This window comes from Euleptes europaea, chromosome 8 (assembly GCF_029931775.1).
Source record: "Euleptes europaea isolate rEulEur1 chromosome 8, rEulEur1.hap1, whole genome shotgun sequence".
Taxonomy (NCBI): domain Eukaryota; kingdom Metazoa; phylum Chordata; class Lepidosauria; order Squamata; family Sphaerodactylidae; genus Euleptes; species Euleptes europaea.
In genome coordinates this window covers 64,650,417-64,674,383 of record NC_079319.1, presented here as the reverse complement: position 1 = coordinate 64,674,383, position 23,967 = coordinate 64,650,417, and positions in this window count along the sequence as shown.

The window sequence follows — 23,967 nt, the reverse complement described above, 5'->3', positions numbered from 1 at the left end:
CTCATAGGAAAAATGAGATTATAATGGGGAAAGAATGGAAGAATAACGGAGTGCTGATTATGTCATCTGGATCCCCCATTATAACTGTGTATCCAAGTGTCAGTAACTGTACCACTTTACATTAGCCAGAAGCTGCTGTATTTGACTGACCTGCTGAAATTCTACAACTATTCCTATATTTAATTATTTGATTTTACAAAATACGTACCCCTCTTTCTGCTCTCAAAGGGCTACCAGGGCAGCTAACAAATTAAAACATGCATTATAAAACCACACCATAAAAACCTTTAAAACCAACAAAAACACATCACTAAAACACGACAAACAGGATATGTTCAGTTTTTGAGCATGCTAGTTGTAAGGATTGCAGCATCACTGGAAAAGGAAACAGGTACACGTGTAGCAAGCGTACACACTTTCGCATGCAAATACGAGGCTACATGAGGAATCAGTCGTCATAATAGTTCATAACTGGGATGGATGCATTTGCATATTTTGGCATCCATACCAGGGTACGACATATCTTTTGAGAAGAGGCCTTCACTGTAAATCCAATGCATTGGGGGAAGGGGGGCGAGATTTGCCAGTAGCCCCACCAAAAAGTGGAGGCATGCCGGCCTCAAAGGCATGCCCTCGCCCCTCTTTGTTCTGATTATAGCATCTGACGTGTAAATTTTGGGATGATTACTGCAACAAGCGAAGGGGAAAAAAAGAATTATAATAACATTAAATCAACAAATTCTACATGGTTTGTTGTGATGTAGCTTCATTCTCTTTGCCAGGTTAATTGTGCACAGGCACACATTGATTTATGAATAATAGGCTAATTTGTGCAACCCAAAAGGGCACCATCTCTCATTCATAAAAATCTCTCCTATCATTCACTGGGACATTTTCGATGTGAATTGCAACAGGTAATGGCTTCTAAGTCTCCTGTCGGTATAGTGCATGTTTATGATTTAGAAGCAATCATTATGTACAGGATATGCTTTCACCATGAAATTAAGCACTCTCAAACCACTCAAGTCTATACTAAATTGCTCCTGCATCTCAAAATAAACTCCAGGGCATTGATTGGCAATGGAAATTAGAGTAGGAACAAAACTGGTCATTGAATTTCACCCGCTGGTCAATCGCCAGGTGAACTTACTTTGATCAAACTCCCTCATGAACATGCAAAGAGATAACTTGATTGGATGGCGTCAGTGTTTTCTGTTGAATTTTGTCTCAAGAACTGTGCCAAGTAGCTTTGTGCCTGACCAGTATCTGCTGTTGCTACAGGCCAGGTCATGGGAAATAACTTTCAACTGTTGGTCACTTGTGACCATAGTCTGATTATCAGAGATGAAGCAAGTATTCTCTAGGGTCATGGCTGAGTCATTAAACTGATCTACTTGTCAAGCATGGAAAAATTTGCACATCAATCCCTCTTTTATCCCTGTGGAGTTAGGTGCATCCTTTACATTATCGTTGGGAAACCCTGCTTTGGGTGCCCCAGCCATCTGCAGCTAAATGGGTGGCAACCTGAGAAAGGGCCTTGGCCAAGGCGCCGAAATGTTGGAACTCCCTCCTCAGGGAGATTCACCATCTCCCTCTATTGTTGTCTTCTGCCAGCCGGAGGAGGAGGAGGAGGAGAAGAGTTAGTTTTTATATGCCAATTTTCTCTACCATTTAAAGAAGAATCAAACCGGCTTACAATCACCTTCCCCTCCCCACAACAGACACCCTGTGAGGTAGGTGAGGCTGAGAGAGTGTGATTAGCCCAAGGTCACCCAGTTAGCTTCATGTGTAGGAGTGGGGAAACAAATCCAGTTCACCAGATTAGCTTACACTGCTCATGTGGAAGAGTAGGGAATCAAATCCAGTTCCCATCAGAGTCCACTGTACCAAACCACTGCTCTTAACAGCTACACCATGCTGGCTCTTCACACTGGTGAAGACTTTTTTGTTCAGTTTGGCATTCCCCCAGGAACACTTATTACCCCTCCTTATATGTGTTTAAGAGCCCTATGGCGCAGAGTGGTAAGCTGAAGTACTGCAGTCCAAGCTCTGCTCATGACCTGAGTTCGATCCCAATGGATGTTGGTTTCAGGTAACCGGCTCAAGGTTGACTCAGCCTTCCATCCTTCTGAGGTCGGTAAAAGGAGGACCCAGTTTGCTGGGGGTAAAGGGAAGATGACTGGGGAAGGCACTGGCAAACCACCCCGTAAACCAAGTCTACCTAGTAAACATCGGGATGTGGCATCACCCCATGGGTCAGGAATGACTTGGTGCTTGCACAGGGGACCTTTACCTTTACCTTTATATGTGTTTATGTGTTTTAATTATTTTAACTATTTTCTCTATATTTTTATTTTAAATAGTGTTTTTAATGTTTGACATATTTTAATGCTCTCCACCTTTGGGACCCTGTGGTGGGTCAAAAGGTAGCACAGAAACATGTAAAATAGATAAATAAATAAATAAATACATTGCCTTTTTTTAAACTTGTGCAGTCAATGATCACAATAACTTACTGAAGATTAACTAGGCTCATGAGGGAATGCTGAAGGAACACAAATAACATCTAAGTAATAGTCCTCAACTTGAACATGTCAAATAGGGTTCCCCCCTTTAACAATGTAACTTTTAATAATTGGAGGTGGTCGCAGCATACAGGTGGTTGTATGGAAGCTACAAGAAAAGAAGTGTAATAGTACAAATGGACACATCCACTTTCCTTCAGATGCTCCTTGACTAAAGGCAGTGAGTAAGACATGAGCTAAATTGGCCACTAATGGAGCATTCTGTAATTTGAATCAGAAGCTCTTTCTCACATGCAGAGATGCTCTGATCCTTGCACATCACTGATCTCTCTCATCTTCTCTAGTATGGTGTGTATCTGTGTTTTCCTGTCAGAGGGCAAAGCCTTCATCTCTGCCTCTATTTGTGTAGTATGCATGTATCCCTCTCCACTGTCCATCTACAGGTCAGATGGGTTGCCTATTGCAAAACCTGGGCACGTCTCTCTCTTTCCCTCATTTTCTTTGCCTATGTACACTAACAAGACTGCCACCAGGCTACATTGAATCTGAAAGCTCTTCAAAGCCAGTGAGAAGGTACAATCATTGGTGGACGAATGCACTGAGCACAGAAGTGCCAGGCGGGATGATTGCATTCATTGGGAACTTTTCTTATTGGATGGTATACCTGTCATGCACACATCTGCTGACAGTGAGTCCCTCCCTTTGCTGTTTCAATCACTTCTATCTCCATCTATGCTGAAAAATGAAAGTGGGCGTGACACCAAAATAACAATTAGGATGAAGGCTTTTGGGAACTCCCAGATGTTGGAAATATATTTTTTTTATTAGGTTAGGCACCTTTCAATATTTCCAAATGTGATTCAGCAATGAGCTGTACAGAAATTGCCTGGAATTCACAGCAATGAAAGTCTGAGGGTAAGGTGATTAGGTATTGCCTCTCTAAATGGAATCTTTGGGGAGTATAATGATCTTTTAGGGTCCAAAGCATGATGGATAAACTGTAGAAACCAGGCAGCTGAAAACACTGTGGCACTGGAATCCATCATAGAGAAAAGCCCTTTACACACCCCGTCCCCCAAGGAGGAGAAGAAGAAGAGTTGGTTTTTATACCTTTAAGAAGGGGCAAATACCAGGCCCATTCTGGGTTGGCTTAACCTTCCCTCCCCCCATGCTGTGGTCAGGATCCAAATCAGGGCCCTCCATGTTTTAAGAGAAGAGCCCCGTGGCGCAGAGTGGTACGCTGCAGTACTGCAGTCCAAGCTCTGCTCATGACCTGAGTTCGATCCCAACGGAAGTTGGTTTCAGGTAGCCGGCTCAAGGTTGACTCAGCCTTCCATCCTTCCGAGGTCGGTAAAATGAGGACCCAGCTTGCTGGGGGTAAAGGGAGGATGACTAGGGAAGGCACTGGCAAACCACCCCGCAAACAAAGTCTGCCTAGTAAACGTCAGGAAGTGACGTCACCCCATGGGTCAGTAATGACTCAGTGCTTGCTCAGGGGACCTTTACTTACTTTACTTACATGTTTGAAGAACAAGAAAAGTTGGTTTTTATACCCCATTTTCTCTACCTTTAAGGAGTCTCAAAGTGGCATACAATCACCCTCCCTTCCCCTCCCCACAATAGACACCTCGTGAGGTAGGTGGGTCTGCGAGAGTTTTGAGAGAACTGTGACTGGCCCAAGGTCACCCAGCAGGCTTCATGTATAGGAGTGGAGAAACAAACCTGGTTCAGCAGACTAGAGTCTGCTGCTGTTAACTGCTATGCCATGCTGGAGCAGGAACAACAAAAGTCACCATATGTTGAAAAGGTAGCAGTCAGTTCAATCTGACTTTAACTTTATGGGATGAATTAGATCAGAATTCTAACATAGGAGAGACACCAAGGCTCTCTCTCTCTTTTTTAAGGCTCATATTTACCTTTAAACAGAAAGGAGATTGTGACTCATAAGTTTCAAAGCTTATTGAAAGCATCAAACCAGAAGGAGGAAAGATATTTCTAGCTTTCATAACTGATAAGGGTTATTTGAAAATACTGCCGCATATATAGTCGCTGAATAATTATAATGTCAATCATGATTATTCTCTCAAGGGAACATTAAAGATTTTGTTAATTCTAGGGTCAGGTAATAAATTGACACTCTTAAAATGGTGGCTGATGTATTTGCTACTCCCCATCTATATTAAGTAGCTCGTCTCTGGATATTAATCAGAAATCAATAAGAATTAAGAAACATATCAATTAGAGTACTGGAATGTGATTGAACCATTTGCTATTAACTGGTACGCGGACAGTACCCCCCAAAGAGGATTTTGCTTTGTTTTGTGCCCCTATATTAGGTTTGCTTTAAAAAATCTGTCATACCATCATCTGATGTGGCAGTCGAGTTAGACAGTCTGACGTGACAGTCTGTAAAAGATGCAGTGATAGAATTGCTTTGGGAGGAGAGGAAGGATCTGTGTTAATGCTGCCCCACACATTCTCTAGATGTAAACACAAGTATTTGATTCCACATTTTTTTCCCATTGAGACGTATTCAGAAAAAAGTGGATTGTTACTGTCTGTGCCCTTGGGATTGCAACATACCAGCAACATCATTGTTCACATTCACTTTTCTGAACTGCTTGTTTTTTATGCCAAGCATTGACAATAATTACATCATATGTAGCTCTACTCTGAACAACCCTGCGTAAAACCTACTTCTGCTGACACAGGATCATGCATAGTGAATATGGTTTCTTCAAGCGTGATCCCATGGGCAAATGGCTCCACGGGGAAAAGGTAAACCAGTAAACACACAGACACTTATTTCTTTGGGAAAATGAATGGCCACAGCTTTTATTGATTACAACAGATGGAGCATTGGCAGAGCATAGGGACAGATCCGGGGATCGGATAACCACCCTGTCATCCGATGTATCGAAAGCATCGATAAAACGGCCCCAAACCGCATGTTGGGTCAGCAACTGGATTAGCACCTAGATAACCCCACCAGGACATAGATCTCTGGATGAAGCCAACGCCACCTGGGAGTGGACTACCCAAAACCCGCCCCGAGCTGGGAACGATGATGTACTCCATCCCAAGACCCCTTATGGGGGTCCCCCAAAACGGGAAGGAAAGGCACCTCTTCCCAATTTGGATCAGCCCCAATGCCAAAACCGCCCAAGCTGTGACAAAATGAATTTACAAGCATAGCAAAAAAAGGAAGGGTGGTGGGACTCGCTGCCGTTGGGTCACAACAGGCCTGCAACCGGCGGTGTACCCTTAAATAAGTGCCGGGGGGTGGGGAGAGCGAGAGCCGTTGCCATGACGTCACTCCCCGGCACCCACCCTGCGCCATAGGCTGGGCAGAGCTGCTGGAAGCCGCGGGACAATGGCCGGAAGCCCGTGTGGAATGGCAAGATTGTCGACGCTCCCCCTCCCTCCCGCGTGACCTCCTTTTCCTCAGGATCCGTCCCAAGGGGATCCCAATGATCAACCTGGTAATTCAGGTTGCTGCCATTAGTGGTTTTTATACCCTGCTTTTCTCTACTAAAAGGACTCTCAGAATGGCTTACAGTCACTTTCCCTTTGCCTCCCCACAGGAGACACCTTGTGAGGTAGGTGAGGCTGAGAGAGTTCAGAGAGAACTGTGACTTGCCCAAGGTCATCCAGCAGGCTGCATGTGGAGGAGTGGGGTATCAAACCCGGTTCTCCAGATTACAGTCCATCGCACGTGCGTGACTTCTGGGTTTACCCCTGGAAGCACTGCATCGCTGCAGCTGCTTTAGCACTAGGGGTTTGAGTGACGTGATCGTGTTGCAGGCGCATTATTGCCCCAGCCTTGCCCCCTGAAACCTCCCGCCAATGGAGAGGGGGGACCTGGCAATACTAGTTGGCTCTGACATATTATACAGCATGGTGTAGTGGTTAAAAGCGGTGGTTTGGAGCGGTGGACTCTGATCTGGAGAACCGGGTTTGATTCCCCACTCCTCCACATGCCCAGTGGAGGCTAATCTGGGGGACTGGATTTGTTTCCCCACTCCTCCACATGAAGCTAGCTGGGTGACCTTGGGCTAGTCCCACTCTCTCTGCCCCACCTACCTCACAGGGTGTCTGTTGTGGGGAGGGGAAGGGATGGTGATTGCAAGTTGGTTTGATTCTTCCTTAAGTGGTACAGAAAGTCAGCATGTAAACACCAACTCTTCTAATACTGACATGTTATAGTAATAAATTGCTTGTTGGTTTGACATTGCTTACTGAGCATAAGTGGTGTTGAAGTCTTTAGGTATTTCATATTTGATTTTTATTTAACATTTAAAGAATCGTTGAGGCATGGATTGTTTTGTATCCTTCTTTAGAAAATGTACTTTATCCTGCCTCCCACCCCAGTAACCTCCTTTCCTGTCATCCTGTATCTGGTTTTGACAAATGCAGGAATGATGTCTCAGAAATCAAGAAAAATGGAAAGTTAGTTGGCTCTTGACATGAACCATCCAACCAAGAGCAGAAATAATTTACTTTCCCTTGACATAACTGTTGACATAACTGTGTCATATCCTGGAAAGTGTTTGACGTCTGCTAAAGGCATATTAAAAAAACCCGGTAAATTAAACTACGGAGAAGGAATTCTACTCCAGCCTTTTCCCTCAATTGTTTTTATTATACGCTATCTCCTTCTAACCCAAGCTACTACTAATATTAGGTCCAAATATTTATTCAGAGTTGATAAAAAGGAGAAGTAATCTTTAAATGCTTTGTGGTTGACCTTTCTTCTTATTACCTTGACATTGTGCACATCTTCTCTTTCCCCCACGCCTCCTTGTATTTGATTCATGTTATGAAATCTGATTTCGAGCCAGCTCTAGACAAGGTTTCTTGGCCTTCCAGAGTTTGCAAGCCTTTGATAAAGGGAAAGGGACAAGAAGAGGCTGCAAAGTGAGTTTTTTTCCCCTAAACGTTGCAATCCCTTGCAAGGCTGAGAGCCCTGGATGCAAATTCCAGCAAGCTGATGCTCTTGCAAGATTTTGGAATCCCTGTTCCCAGGACGAGGTATAGGCACAAGGGGGCAGATTTGGGTTTGATTGCTGGCCATTCTCTACTTGCATTCCGTGGATCCAAGGAGGTAGAAGTCAGATGCTACAAGTTCTGGCAGGTCTGGAGCAGGATGGCCTTTGCAAGCTTGTGCAACCCATGTCCCATCCTTAGGATTGCCAGGTCTCTCTTCGCCACCGGTGGGAGGTTTTTGAGGTGGAGCCTGAATAGGGCAGGGGTTGGGGAGGGGAGAGAGTTTAGTGCCATAGAGTCCAATTGCCAAAACGGCCATTTTCTCCAGGTGATCTGATCTCTATTGGCTGGAGATCAGTTGTAATAGCAGGAGATTTCCAGCTAGTGCCTGGAGTTTAGGAAAAACTGCAGCGGAGTCTTCAAGTACAAAAGTAGCAAAATTCTTATTAGTGCTTACACATATATAACATTACCAAGACATAGTGAAAGACATAGACAAGAACTACCCTACTGTGTCCTTAGCTGTCGGCTGCACTTTGGAGTATCCTTCGGGGAACCATGCACTGAGTGAAATACATAATAGTTGAGTCCACATTTGTAAACATAACTTTGAATGGGGCTGAAGAAAAGACTTTGAAACGGCCGTCCCCCATCGCCTCCCAAAAAGTGGTTCTTTTGGGACTTGTGTACCAATTATTGGACCTATTGAAGATTGTTTAAGAAATATATACCCAGAAGATCTGATTGCTACGTTGCACAGAGACTGCACCAAACTTGAGCTGTATATATTGTATATATTTCCAAGAGTTCTTGTCTATGTCTTTCACTATGTCTTGGTAATGTTATATATGTGTAAGCACTAATAAGAATTTTGCTACTTTTGTACTTGAAGACTCCGCTGCAGTTTTTCCTAACCATTTTGGTAGCAGCACGGAGGTGCCTTGCTATTTTGGATAGTGCCTGAGGTTGGCAACCCTACTCATCCTCAGTATCCTACTTTTCCCTAAACCCCTCAACTAGGATTGCCAGCTCTGGGTTGGGAAATACCTGGAGATTTTTAAGTCGGAGTCTGAGGAGGGTGGGGTTTGGGGAGGGGAGGGACTTCAATGCCATCGAGTCCAATTGGCAAAGTGGCCGTTTTCTCCAGGTGAGTGGATTGCTCTCAACTGGAGATCAGGTGTAATAGCAGGAGATCTCTAGCTACTACCTGGAGGTTGGCAACCCTACCCTCTACCCATGATCTCCTTTTAAAGGACAGGAGTAGGCACACAATCAGGGATGGTCTTTTGAGATTTGCACAAGTTTAGAAGCAACAGATTGCAAAATCTGGCCAGATGGCAAATTTGGCCAGCAGCTACTGCACTGTCAGTAGGCTTGCTGAATCCTTGTACCCTGGTAGCTGCTAGAGCCTTGTCTGCTTGCAATATTGCTGGGCTAGGTACATCACAGAGTGCTGGCTCACACTCATCCTCTTTGCATTTAATGGGTGCTTCTACCACCACTGACCAATGCTGCCTCGTGCCTCATTTGGCAGAAGGGGCCAGGGCAAATACATCCATGGCTGCTAATGCCATGAATGACACTCCTCTAAAGAAAATCCATTTTCTATTATTTCACCTGCCTGTCTCAGAATCGTCAGCTGATCTTCGTTGCTAATAGGTGGCGTGAGCATTTGGTCGTTCTAACCCCGCAGCTTATCAGCATTCATGTTCTGTTTAAAGGTCAAGCTGCAGCATATGGCAACCTGTACTTCACCGAACTCTGTTAACAATGCCCCCAAACTGTTGATAAAATACACATGCATGCTCATTGGACTGGTTTTAATTAGCATTTGTATGAGCGATAGGTCATTGAATGCTAGTTATTAATTAAAGCAAGCACATCTGCTGAGGTTGCTGGGGTTTGGTAAATAGGGACGACAGGACAGGATGGGCTATATTCTATAACCTAAATGTTTATATAACGTAACTAATAGCTATTAGCTTTTTTTTCCCCCAAGGAAGGAAAGATGCTGATGGTGAACTGAATACCAAAGTTGGGAGTCATGTGTGGGTGAGAAGAGAATGTCGGCTAAACGTTCAGCATGATCCATTGGTGCCTTCTGCACAAACATCCTTCTGAAATGAACAGGAAACACAATTTGTTTTACCATCCATTCAAGGTATGCTAGAGTGCATGGTGCCATTGGCCCTTGGGGAATGCGGTTCTCTAGTTATTAATTATACTCCTTTACAACTTGCCATAGACCTTAAAGATTTTTCTTCAGCCTTGCTCAAGAACTGTTTCTACCCAGGGATGGGGGAGAAATAGTGTGGTTAAGGGACCTTTTAAAACAACAATGAAACATAGGAACCGGAAGATTGTTTCTCTTTCTCTCTCTCCAAATCAAACACTTTGGCCTTAAGTCTACCAGTCTGCTTAGCAAATTCTGAAGTCTTCCTCCAGCCTAAGCAGACTTTCACCAACTTAAGTATCTTCTTCACTGGAGGAAGAGCACCTGAAGTTGGACAAAGGCCACTCGCACTACAGGAAGGCTTCAAAACTTGTTGAGCAGTGTGGTAGGAGGCAGACCCTGGTCATTCCTGTGCAGGGTAACACAGAAAAGGTCCAAACTTCATCTAGGGCATGGGTGTCAAACATATAGCCCATGGGCTGGATCTGGCCCCTTGAGAGCTCTTAACCGGCCTGCAAGCCAGCCAAGCCAGCCACCCCCTCAGTCCCAATCAGGGCTGGCAAGCTCGCTGCGGGCTCACCTAACAAGGCAGCCACCCCTCCAGTTCTGATCTGGTTACAGTTAAGGTTACAGTTGGCAGAACAGTACTTCCATTGCTGGCAATTTCTGCTGATTTCCCCTTCTCACTGCAGCCCCTCCACTTCACCCCTCAAGCTGTTCATGATGATCACTGAACTCCCAAAAGAACAATTTTGAAAGGCTCTGAATGCTGCACTAGGATGGGGAAATAGGGAAGTCCACCTCAATCCATTTGCATTTAGTTGGACCCAACCCAGTGAACGAAAAGGATCTGGAGTTTTATGGATCTGGCCAAGTATCATATGTATTTTTTAAAAGTATGCAGCAAGGGAAACAGTTCTGTACTAACTGGGTGCTTTTAATTGATTATTGGAACAAACGTTTGTGATGGTTGCAAAGTACAGTCACGCATCTTGAATGACTGATCTATTAGTTGACTATAGCCACAGGTGGGCCACATGGACATTTTGGGCTAACACTGGCAAATAGCTACTGTGCTTACACTGGATCCATTCCGTCTCCTATAGCATGTATGAGATGAGGTGTTGAGCCTTTCATTTCATGCTAGGCTAGAAAAATGCTTAGAAGCAATTTGATCTCTCTTGCCCATCCTATACACCTTGGCTTCTTGTACGGGAGAATCATCTATAATTGTACATATCCCTAAGTTCTCACATATGCGCGGAGCTCTATGGCCATATCCTATAACTTCATATCTGAGAGGTCTCTGGTGAGTTCATATGTGACCATGGTGTTGTGTAATGACTGAAAGTCTCCTATCTTCTATTGTGGCTTTGGGGCTGATGAGGAGGAGCACTAATGACAGCCCATTAATTTCAGTGACACTGTTTTGACATACCTCTCCTTTTCAGGATGATGAAGAAGAAGAGGAGTAGGAGTTGGTTTTTATATGTCAATTTTCTCTACCTTTTTAAGGAGAATCAAACCGGCTTACGGTCTCCTTCCCTTCCTCTCTCCACAACAAATATCTTATGAGGTAGGTGGGGCTCAGAGAGCTCAGAGAGTACTGGACTAGCCAAAGGTCGCCCAGCTGGCTCCATGTGGAGGAGTGGGGAAACCAACCCGGTTCACCAGATTAGAGTCCACCACTCTTAACCACCCCACCATGCTGGCTTTTCATTGGGGTGGGGTCACTAATTGAGTGAGAATTTCCTATCAAGATTTTCATGCCTCCTGCTCTTTGCATGGATGGAGTTCTACTGGTGTAAGGCACAAGTCTTGCTAATAGAGTTTTTCAAAAGCTTCAGGTCACATGAGGTGAACCTGCATATCATTTTAGCTCAGCAAGGCAGCCACCTCCAGCTTCACACTCAACCACTCAACCAAAAACAAAGCAAATGAAGTAGTGTCTTTTTGTGCTGCTAAGAGGTCATTTCACTGTGATAGGAAGAGACAAATTGCCTGAATCTGCCTTGATGCGAACAGCATCTAGGGTTAGAACCAGAGATCTAGTGGAGATAGAAAGGGACAGATTTGACTTTTATCTTCAGGTACATTCATAATCCCAGCATAAGAGAGCAGGATCTGATCTTCATATTTTCTGATATATTCCATCAGATATTGCTGTTGTCAATAGACTTTGCCTCAGATTCTGAAAACATTTAATCACATGTTTGAAGCCACTTACCCAAATTTTAATCTGTACACAAATGGATTTTCTGGCTGTACTGATAATTACATTGTTGCAAAACCTTGTCTTTTCCCTTTTAAAAATTAAACCCTTACTCAAATGTTGTGAAAGTAATTCTTATTCTACTGTGTCTCTCAACTTAGTTTCCTTAATTAAATTTGCTCATTGTTTGTAACAGTTCACACCTCCTCTTTATACATAGCCAGGCACATGCTCAGATGCAGTAGCAAGGCTGTTGTGTTTAACCATAATTAATAAAATGCAAATTTTCTTTTGAGGCCGCCTACAAGGATTTTAATTTTTTTCCCCAATCCATTTTACAGGAAAGCAATGTGATAAAGGAAGCACGTGCTGTCAGCTTACAGGCAGAGGAGTTTTTTTTTTTTTTAAAGATTGTCATTTATTGAAAATCACATTATGTTTTATCTAGTTTGTCTGGAAACAAGATAGGCAGGTCCTCTTGAAAAAGGGGATTATAACGAAAAATGAATTCAGCCGATGGAAGTGTTGGAAGATCAACTGATTATTTAAATGGCAACTCCTTACAAAGAATAATAAGCGTCCAATGAATCTTTAAACCACTCCCTTTTGCATCTACAGTCTCTGCTGATTTTTTAAATGTGCCATTCCACAAGTGGTATCCTAGACGCTAAGCAGGCCTCAGTGTCATTTAGTTTTAATTGAATAGAGCAAAGGACTAATAGAATGTGTAATGCTCTGGTCAGAAATCATTTTCGCCAGAGTTTCACTTTTTGGCATGGAATGAAGGTGAGCCAAAGTTGCATGCTCAAGGAAAACGGCCTGCTGCTATTGGCACCTATTCTGCTTATCTGAACCTCAGTCCTCCTTTGTTGTACTGGCAGGCAATTGAGGGGCACCACAATTGGGTACCACAAGGGTGGTCCTTTCCATCATAGCATTTCCATAAATGTGAAGGGGGGATTTAAAAGAGTGATTGTGAGGATACTACTATAGTGCATTAGGCTAGATGTTTGCAACAAACCCAGGGTTGAAGGTTGACATCCAGTCAACATGAAAGTTGTTTCATATACCCAGATTATTTGTTTGCAGAATATTGCCAGTCAGACCTGCCATTTTGCCAAGACACTGCACATTACCAAAGACAATGGATATAAATGGTTAAGAGTTAAAAGGGGTTATAAGAGTTAAAAGAGTTAAAAGCCTTGCAAAACTTGGAAGAGGCGGATAAAAACAAGACAAAGCAAAACAAAGACATGTGGCCAAATTGATCTATGCTAGAGATAAGAATTACACTCATTTTGTTGCTCAGAAGACGCATTCTCCACTTGCCCTGGCCCTGTTATCTAAGGGTAATCTTCCTTCCTATATGGATTCTCTGGCTAGTCCAAAGTTATGTACAATCTTTATGCATTCAAGATTTAATTGCCCCTTTTCAATGTTTTTGCTGGGCCGTATGCTAAAGATCCCTTTTTCAGTCCAGCTGTGTCCCTGCCCTTTTCAGACAGTGGACTCCTTGGTACATATCCTTTTGCATTGTCCTTACATATACCAACTTAGGCTAAAATGGATTGTACCATGTTTTAACAAATGGTCCACATCTTCTCAAGCAACTTTGGAGCAAAAGGTTCCATTCCTCTTAGAGGACTTTGACCCTCATTGTACTTATTTTGTTGCTCGAATAGACGAAGGGAGGTGTTTTTAGAGATGGGTCTTATTTAAGTTGTATGGTTTTATTGTTCATGACCTTGGTCTTGAGGAAAAGCACAGGGGGAAAGAAAGCAAGCAAAACAAAGACAGAGCAGAGCTAAATCCTACAAAATCCTCTCTGACTTCTTTTCCCTGCTCAACCCTCTCACCCCTCTGTCACACCCTAATAAGAGAGGGAGAAAGGAAATTTCTGCAACAAAAATTCTAAGTTACGTGAGGTGTACAAGGCAGCACCCCAAAGCAGAAGCCTTCAGCATTCGCCTTGGCGATGAGTTTACTCAAACTTGCTGTAGAGGAATTTTAGGGAGGCAGAGTGGCAAATGCCTATTATTAACTCCTTTGATAGTGTGGACGCCAGCCAGCTAAACCCTACAAATAAAGATAATAAAACTAAAAGATAATAAAGCTAAAATAAAGCTACAAGATAATAATGCTAAAAATAAAGTAAAATCAAACATTCCACAAAGTGGTGCACCGCCACAACGCAGGCCCCTGATCATGCTCATCGCTCTCCTCTGCACCCGCTCCATTCTGGCCACATCCTTTTTGAAGTGAGGCCTCCAGAACTGCACACAATGCTCCAGGTGCAGCCTGACCAATGCAGTGTACAGTGCAGCTATGACATCTTGCGATTTGGATGTTATGTCTCTTTTAATGCACCCCAAGATCTCATTAGCTTTTTTTGTCTCTGCATCATACTGGTTGCTCATATTTAACTTACGCTCCCCAATATCTTGTTCACACACACTGCTGCCCAGAAGCACGGGTTCCCGCCTTTTCGGGAGCCTTTGTTGCTGCCCCGGGGAAGGAGGAACGGCCGCAGGCGAAGGGGTGGGGGATCGGGGCCAGCCAACCGACGCGTGCGCGCATGCGGAGCCTGGCCCGCTCTGCCCGGTTACAGCCCCCTCATTGGTCAGATCTGGGAGGATCTTGACCAATGAGGGCGGAGGGCGGGAGCTGGGTGGAGGCGTGGCTAGCCCCCCCAAGTGTATATAAAGGGGGAAGGGGCCCGCCCACAGCTCACTCCGTTTTCTTGCGAACCCACCCTCCCTCCCTATAAGTTTAATTTATTCACTGTCACAACTTGGGGCGGTTTGGCATGGGGATGTGTCACGTTGGGGGAAGCGCATGGTAATGGGGTCGCTTCCCAGGTTTTGGGAACCCCAGTTATGGGGTTTTGGGAGAGGCTTCAGGGACATGCCCTGATGGCAGGGCAGGTTGTCCGCCTCTTCCCATGTGGTGGGGGATAACACATAGTGGCGTTCGTCCTGGTGTCATCCTGGTACTGCCATCCCAGTTGCCCACAGCGGCGGCGCTGTGGGCAGATGCTATTATGGCCGTGATGGCACGGCCTGGGCACCTGACACATCACACATGCTGCGCCACAAGGGTCGCAGCTGTTGCCAATTCAAGTTGTGGCCCAATTTATTCCAACTTATTCCAATTCTTATTAGTTAAATGTTAATAATGTTAAATATTAATAATGTTCTTGTTTAATAATGTTTGTTGTAATAAAACTGTTAACTTTAAAGTGTGTCTGTTACTGAGCATCGGCGTTCCTTTTAATTAACCCTGGGTCAGCAAGTGTATCCCCCATCCAGTATGCATGACCCTCTGTTACCCAGATGTAAAACTCTGCACTTATCTTTGTTGAATTGCATCCTGTTCAATGTTTGGGGCTTCCATTGGATTGGCTTGACAGTGGGCCTTTTTCTACTTAATTTGCACTGTCTGTTTTGATTGGCAGTATTGATAATTAGATCCAGTCCTTAAGGATTGGTTATGCACTGACTACTAGAAATGGCAGGAATAGTGCAGTTGTTATGCTAACTGAGATGCACCCTAAAGAGTCAATTTTCCAGGCTGTCACTTCTGCAACAAAGTGAACCACTTCACATGGTAAGCTGGGGGTTCTTGGTGTTGGATACTTCTTGGCTGAAGGATGTCCAGCTGCCTTCCCTTGAGGTAGTTCGTTTTGCCTGGGAAAACGTGTTTCTTCCTCTGAATTAGTATATCCATTACTGTCCTGAGTGTTGTGTGGAATGTATGTTTTTGAGTGCCGTGAGCCTGTATTGGATAGTTCATGCTTTGTCATTAGCAAATAAAGGTCCATGCTCTGTTGGATACCTGCAGCACTTTTTGACCTTGTAAACATTTTATGGACTTGTTTATTCATTGGGGGCCGAGCACGCCTCTGCTGGAACACTGAACCATGGAACTGTTCATGTAGCCTTTGAAAGAAAGCAAAGAATGCCAGACGGTTACCCCAACATCCTGAAATAATAGTCTCTTTATGTGAATTTCTTGCTTTGCTTTTGTTTTATGAAGACTATCTGCTCACCATTGTCAGAAAAGGAGCCCATGTCTCATGACTTAATGAAGTGTAACGGTCTCCCTATACTCAATGATAGGTAATTACATTGGAAGTTGTCAATAAATTACTACACATATAACTTTAAGACTGCAGTCCCATGCACTCTTACTGTGTGGTCCTCTCAGTCAGAGAGCTACTTCTCACTAAACATTGGGAGGTAGTATTTCTAGGGTTGCCAGGTCCCTCTTTGCCACCAGTGGGAGGTTTTTAGGGCAGAACCTGAGGAGGGCAGGGTTTGGGAAGGGGAGGGACTTCAATGCCATAGAGTCCAATTGCCAAAGTGGCCATTTTCTCTAGGTGAACTGATCTCCATCAGCTGGAGATAGGGTTACCAGGTCCCTCTTGACTATTGGTGGGAGGTTTTTGGGGTGAAGCTTGAGGAGGGCAGCGTTTGGAGAGGGGAGGGACGTCAATGCCATAGAGTCCAATTGCCACAGCGGCAATTTTCACCAGATGAACTGATCTCTATCGGCTGGAGATCAGTTGTAATAGCAGGAGATCTCCAGCTGGTACCTGGAGGTTGGCAACCCTAGCTGGAGATCAGTTGAAATAGCACAAGATCTCTAGCTATTACCTGGAGGTTGAGCAACCAAAATAAACACCACTGTACTGTTACCAAAGGTTAGGAAATAAGCACAGAGTACGGCTGAGGAAACTTACAACCACTATATGGACCAAGGTGTATTAAAGTGCATAAAGTGACTATAAATAAATAATTACATATATACAATATAACTAAACAGTCCAAAAGGTACAGGTATCAAAGTTCATAGCAAGTAGAAACTGGAACGTTGTCTTCATGTATAAATGTTGTTGCAGGGGGACGATCGTTTCATTTCTTCTTCAGCCCTTTTCAATTCAATTAGAATCACTTCACATGCATGTTTCAATTATGCAGGCATTTCAGATATTTTCAATTCTCCCATTGGGATGAAAGAAGCAACTTGAGTATATTAATAATCTTCAGTTCCACATGGGATACATCAATTCTTATACATAGTTGCACAGACGATTCTAACCGTTCCCAAAGGGATACAATTAAGTGGACTGTTTGAACATACAATTGCTGGCCTGACTCCAGTCTGACATGGTTGAATCCTATGCAGCATGACCCCAAACCTGAAAGCAAGTCCTACGGTGTGGAATCAAATCCCCACATTCCCCCCCACCCCAGTTTTGAAAGCAAGGATGTTCCAGTTACCTATTATTGTTGTTATAATTATTTAGCAAATGAGAGTGGCAAGAAGAACTTTCCTAGAGCACCTTCTTGGGAACTACCCCCATTAACCCAACAGTGCTTACTTCTAAGTAAACATGCCATAGATTAAGCAGTTATTAATACATTTCTTTTTGTTTTCTGAAAGAGTGCTGAATTTTGAAGCGGGAGGAGGGCTGTTTTTTCCTTGCCTTGAAAACGTTAAATATTCTGGCTGATGGGGAGGGGGAGATGCCAAAAGAAACGCCGCCCTAAGATTAGCCCAGGATTGATTTTTATTGAGAAATAATCCTTCTGTTTGTTCCCCATATATATCGGAGCTTACTTCTAATCTTGGAACTCAAAGCCTCTAAAATTGCTTTAGATTTATTTTTTAATTTTCTTTTGCAAATCGCTGTGGCTTTTCAATATCCGACTCAATATTACTTGAACTGTAATTTTAACTCTAAACATCTGAGAATAGATGAAATGAGCTGCTTTTACCTAAAAGAAAAACACAATGGCAGCACTCCCATTTCTGTGCCTAAGTCCCTTTGTCCTAATTTGAAGATTTGTTGCATTCGTTGTGAATATGCTAACTGGGACAAGCAGATGTTTGCAATGGATATGAGATGAGATATTTAACATTTTCACCTCCAGCAAGATGAATGCCCCTTGTATCTTGACCCCACAAAACGTCTCAAAGACTGAATTATTATTGATAGGAATGTGGAACTATATGTTTCCATACAATTTGAGAAGATATTCTAGAATATTTAGGAGTCAAAAAGGGCAAGAGTCCAGTAGCACCTTAAAGACTAACAAAAATATTTTCTGGTAGGGTATGAGCTTTCGTGAGCCAGAATATTTAGTGGCACTCTTATGCTTGGGCTGGTTCCTCTGAAACCAGTGTTTTATTTCCAGGACTATTTATTTGGTATACCTGTGGTTACACTGTATTTTATGCTTTCTTATTCTAGTGTAAAGGAGCCCCGTGGCGCAGAGTGGTAAGCTGCAGTACTGCAGTCCGAGCTCTGCTCACGACCTGAGTTCGATCCCGACAGAAGTCGGTTTCAAGGTCGACTCAGCCTTCCATCCTTCCGAGGTCGGTCAAATGAGTACCCAGCTTGCTGGGGGTAAAGGGAAGATGACTGGGGAAGGCACTGGCAAACCACCCTGGAAACAAAGTCTGCCTAGGAAACATCGGGATGTGACGTCACCTCATGGGTCAGAAATGACCCGGTGCTTGCACAAGATACCTTTACCTTTACCTTTATTCTAGTGTAACCCCCATAAGGAACACTTTGCGTGGTACAACTTGCAGGGTCAAATGGATTGAAAGTGGAACGTTGTACGTTTGTGTGTGTATGAACTGTTCTGCTCATTCGGCTTCTTTTTGAGCTCCATTCACATGGTCAGATAATGCATGAGGTATTATGCTGTCCCTGTTCCTAGCCTCCACACATTCATTGAAGGCCAGAAAGAGGCCATGGACATACAATTGACTGGCAGTGCTGCAAAATGTAGGGACTCAACTGTATATACTGAAGCAAAGTTCATATACTTGCACATGTTTAGGATTGATTCAGACTTTAGGCTGAATACAAGGAGGTTGGGGACAGTGGGAGTGAACCCGTTTCTTTTGACCCTTGTTCATGGCATGCCTAATAGTTGTCTGAATAGAGAATTCAGTCACTGCATTTTCTCGGCACCACTAGTGCCCAGGTTGTCTTTACTGTCCTCTCCATATACAATCTTTAAAAAATATTCAAAGGCATTAGCTACAGTTCTTTTCTGTCCAATTCAAACTGTCAATGGTGTAGATGTCAGAGTGGCTCTTTATCTGAAGTCTCTCATTAGAGACACAGTAAACACAGGGTTTCTCTTTTGTTGCCTGATAAGATCTGGAATCTCATGGGGATATTTATATTTCGCTTGAATCACAAAGCTGTATAATACCACCATATAATAGAAAGTCTGAACATCAGCTATGGATATTTTTGGCTTTTGTGTGAACAAATGTTAGTGTTTATGCACAATTGTGTTTTAGTGGTTACAAGTGGGAACCTGGAAGGAAACTGCGGGGGTGGCCGTCATATTCCCTTTGCTTTTGTTTCCTTCCCCCATTCTTTTTCTCATGCTCTCTCTCTCACTTTCTCTCCCCCCTCTGGTTTTCCCTCCCCCAATACCTGTCTTTCTTTTACTATCTGTCCCCCTAATCCCTGCTATCAGTCTTTCTTTCTGTGTCCCCAATGCCTCCTCAAACGCACACATACTCACTGTTTCATCCCCTAATGTCTCCCCCTCGTATCACACACAAACACACATACTCCATTTTTAATTACTCTTTCTTTCAGTGCCTCTCTTGTCTCTCACACACAAACATTCAGACACTATCCTTAATTTCTCTTTCTTTCTCCATTCCCTACCCACATGCCCCCCCACACAAACACACATACAGAAACTGTCCTCAATTTGTCTTTTTCTCTCAATCCCTCCAGTCTCTCTTTCTCACACACTCACTTTCTCTCACACACTCTTTAATTTTTCTAGGGGGTCCCCCATGTCTGCAGAAACATTTGTTGGGGGTCAGTGTGCTCCCTATTTGCTGATTTAAGTATCCACAGGCAGGGGACACACGTGGGGATTAGCTATATAGAGTCTCTGTATAGACAAATGTTTTTGAGCATGAGTCAGCCCACACAAGTGGGGATGTTCCTGGAAACTGCTTTTTCTGTGACGTGCCTATTCCTTAGGCTGTGATTCACAGAGTACTTAGATGAGTATAGTCTATTAAAACACTGGAACTGTACTTGATCACAGTGATGTAGGTGGCTATGAAGATATGCTTCTGTAGAGTTTTTCTTTTCTTTTTTTGAAAAACAGTGTGACCAACTCAGGGAATTCGAGTTCATTCACATAACATTTTCTGTGGAAACATAGTGTCTGCCAGGAAGTATGTTGTTCCCATCACACCTTGTAAATAAAATTTTCATTTTGTATGACTCATGCCCAATGTGCCAGGCATTTGGGCATGAAAACGTTCAGTGGTTTTTCTAGCGTTAAGTGAAAGTGTTTGTGCTACCCAAAGCACCTCAACATTAAATGAATTAAATTGCATAATTAGTCTGAGTATAATATTCTGTAATTTCTGGCTCTTACTTACTCTCTCACTAAGCAATGTGGGGAAAAATCTAGAACTCAAAAGTGTATAATTAAAATATAATCATCACAATTACCTGGGATGCGTTTGCGTTCACTTTTGCATATTTTTGAGACAAATGCAACAAATGTAAACATGTTTTGTAAACAGAAATAAAAAGAAGAAATACAAATAACAGATTAGTGAACAAACTGAGGGAGTCTTTTAAATTTGTATGGTACTGGACTTCTGTTTTATTTTGCAGCTACAAACTGACATGGGCACCCATCTGGAGTTGCCGAACTTAGAAGAGTAGCGTTCAAGAATATTGCTGGTAATCTTTGTCAATATTCCTCCATTCTCTCTGATGAAGAATTTTGTGAATCTTGAAAAATCTACACACAACTTAACATTTCAGGTATCTGTATTTTCAAACTACAAAGCAATACATTGTTTTAGAACTGGATCACTGGAATTCAGGGCTGCACTAATAAACATGAAGCCATCTATGGCCCGTGTAATCGGTATAACATCTCTCTGTCTGTGGGGTGGGATCCATCCAATTTTTCCACTCAATCTCCCCTAATTTCCATCCTTACTACAGCCCCCATTCCACAGGGATTTTGTCCATGTGGGTCCCATGATTCCCAGCATATCCTTTGGGTAGTTAAAAGGGATTCTTTCCTCTGTATTTCACCAGTGGAAATGCTGGCTGGATCCAACTCGTTGTTTTGTGTGTTTTTAACACCAGTTTTCCACACAAGTGTCCTCACAGTGGTATATCTTTTTTTAAAGAACAATATTACAGGTATTAAAGCTGAAGAGAGTAGGCCTCAGCTAAAACTAGGGTTGCCAGGTCCTCTTCCCCACCGGTAGGAGGTTTTTGGAGTGAAGCCTGAGGAGGGCGGGGTTTGGGGAGGGGAGGGACTTCAATGCCTTAGAGTCCAATTGCCAAAGCAGCCATTTTCTCCAGGTGAACTGATCTCTCTTGGCTGGAGATCAGTTGTAATAGCAGGAGATCTCCAGCTACTACCTGGCGATTGGCAACCCTAGCTAAAATGGTCTTCAAACACAACAAGGAATTCACGGTTCCTGCCTCCACTCCCTTTGATGACTTCATTGATGATAGTTGGAAGTTGGCAGAATGGCAGCTCTCTGCTGGAACAGGCTCTGAGCAGGTTAAAGAAATGCACAGTTACTGCTTCTGCTCCTTGTTATGGCTTCATCATCAATGCCAGCTGGAAGCTGGGAAGAAAGGATCCAAATCAGTATATAATGTACATATGTTTCAAGAAAAGCAGACTATGAGCAGATGTCCTTCAGTGTTACTCCTCTGAAGATGCCTGCCACAGCTGCTGGCGAAACGTCAGGAAAGAAAATACCAAGACCAAGGTCACACAGACTGGAAAACCTACAAGAACCATGAGCAGACGGATCAGCATAATATTTATGTGCTTCTGCATGCACATGTCATTCACAGTGTAGCGTCTATGCCATTTTCTCACCTAGAAATGGTATCCATATCTTTAAATGCTTTGAAGCACCAGAATGGGATGCTAACTCTGTGCTTCCTATATGCTCCCCCACAGAGCTCCTTAGATCCACCAGTCTAATCTTTTTGTGCTCCAAAATTAGGACCAAACTATACATTACAGTTTGTAAGGAGTTGGGTCTGGATTCCCTGGGCCCAGCTTGTGTTCCCCACAGCCACTTAGCAATGGGGGGAGTATGGTTGCCAACCTCCAGGTACTAGCTGGAGATCTCCTGCTATTATAACTGATCTCCAGGCAATAGAGATCAGTTCACCTGGAGAAAATGGCTACTCTGGCAATTGGACTCAATGGCATTGAAGTCCCACCCCTCCCCAAACCCCTCCCTCCTCAGGCTCTGCCCCCCAAACCTCTTGCCAATGGCGAAGAGGGAACTGGCAACCCTAGGGGGGAATTATTTTAATGATTTTGCTGCTCCACATGGAGCAGGTTTGCTATGCAGAGGCAGACAATGGCAAACTACCTCTAAATGTCTCTTGCCTTGAAAACCCCAAAGATATAATGTAGGAAATGTCTGTAAAGTATGCCACTCTTTTAAAGGCCTTTTTTGATCCCTTCTCTGTATGGTTATTTGTTTTTTGTTTCTGTTTTTTTGCAGTTACAGTTTTTGGATTGTAATTTTTTTGCATACTTTACACTACATAGTAACTTAATACAAAATAAAAGGGGGTTTACAGCTATTTATATAAAAACAAAAGGATATGTTTTATCTGTTACTTTTTCATTCCATTACATAGCAAGAATTGGCCAGGGTTTACAAATCATGACTGAACATTGTAAATTATTTGCAGTCCTAAGGGCAGGGGAAGGAGGCAGGGAGGTGAAAAGAGGAAATGGATGCAAACAGAAACCCAGGTAGAGTAAAAAAAAATTGCCACAGCATTTCTTCGCATACTTTGTTAGAATGTGAATTGAATTAATACAGCTACTTTAACTAATAAGGCTACATTTCAGACACAATTAAACCTACCTTTTATAGAAGGGGTTTCCCCCCTAATACCCTGCAATAACCATCTGAGCAACTGTAAACTGAGTTGAGACTAACTCAATGTCAAGAAAGCTACCAATCCATTTAAATATCCTGACATCTTAGGACCTGATGTTATATTATTGCATAACATACTGTTAATAAACTGAATTACATTTTGCCAGAATAGGTGAAGTTTTCTGTTTAGGCTTCCTGTTTGACTCTCTGCAAGCCAATATATTGTCCTGAGCAGAAACAGGACATTTGGCAGTTGACATTATACAAGGGGGAAAAAAAGGAATATGAATTGATTTTTTTTTAACATATGTTAATCTTAATTTTGTTCTTTAATTGGGGACCAAAAAGCTTTCATGGGGGAGTATTGGGTGGTATTAGAGGGTATGTCTCCCATTTACTATGTTTGAAGATGTAATAATAATAGAGATAATAGAAGAAGAGCTCGTTTTTATATCCTGACTTTATCTACCATTTAAGGGAGAATCAAACTGGCTTACAATCACCTTCCCCCTCTGCACAACAGACACCTTGTGAGGTAGGTGGGGCTGAGAGAGCTCTAACAGAACTGTGACTAGTCCAAGGTCACCCAGCTGGATTCATGGGTAGGAGTGGGGAAACCAACCTGGTTCACCAGATTAGCGTTCACCGCTCATGTGGAGGAGTAGGGAATCAAACCTGGTTCTCCAGATTAGAGTCCACTGCTCCAAACCACCGCTGTTAACCAGTACACCACGCTGGCTCAATAACAACAACAACAACAATAAAAACAATTTGAATGGAACAAAAACCCACTGAATCATTTGATTTCCAAGACAACATGCTTAGCAGGGGATTCACACTGATAGACACTGCAGTAAAGTACTCCATCACTACCCAGATATTCCCATCCAGACAAGGAAATCCAGGAGGTAAATTATTACAGCAGAGTAGTATCCCATGATGTATGGATCCTTTGCAAAACTAGAATTTAAGAGTAGTACTTACTTATTTAATTTATACCCTGCCCTCCCCAGCCAAAGACGGGGGTCAGAGTGGCTACTGTATTTATATGTACTTAATGTGTATATTGAAACATGCTGGAGAAAGTTCATGATGATTCCACTGAGGATCCACGTTAC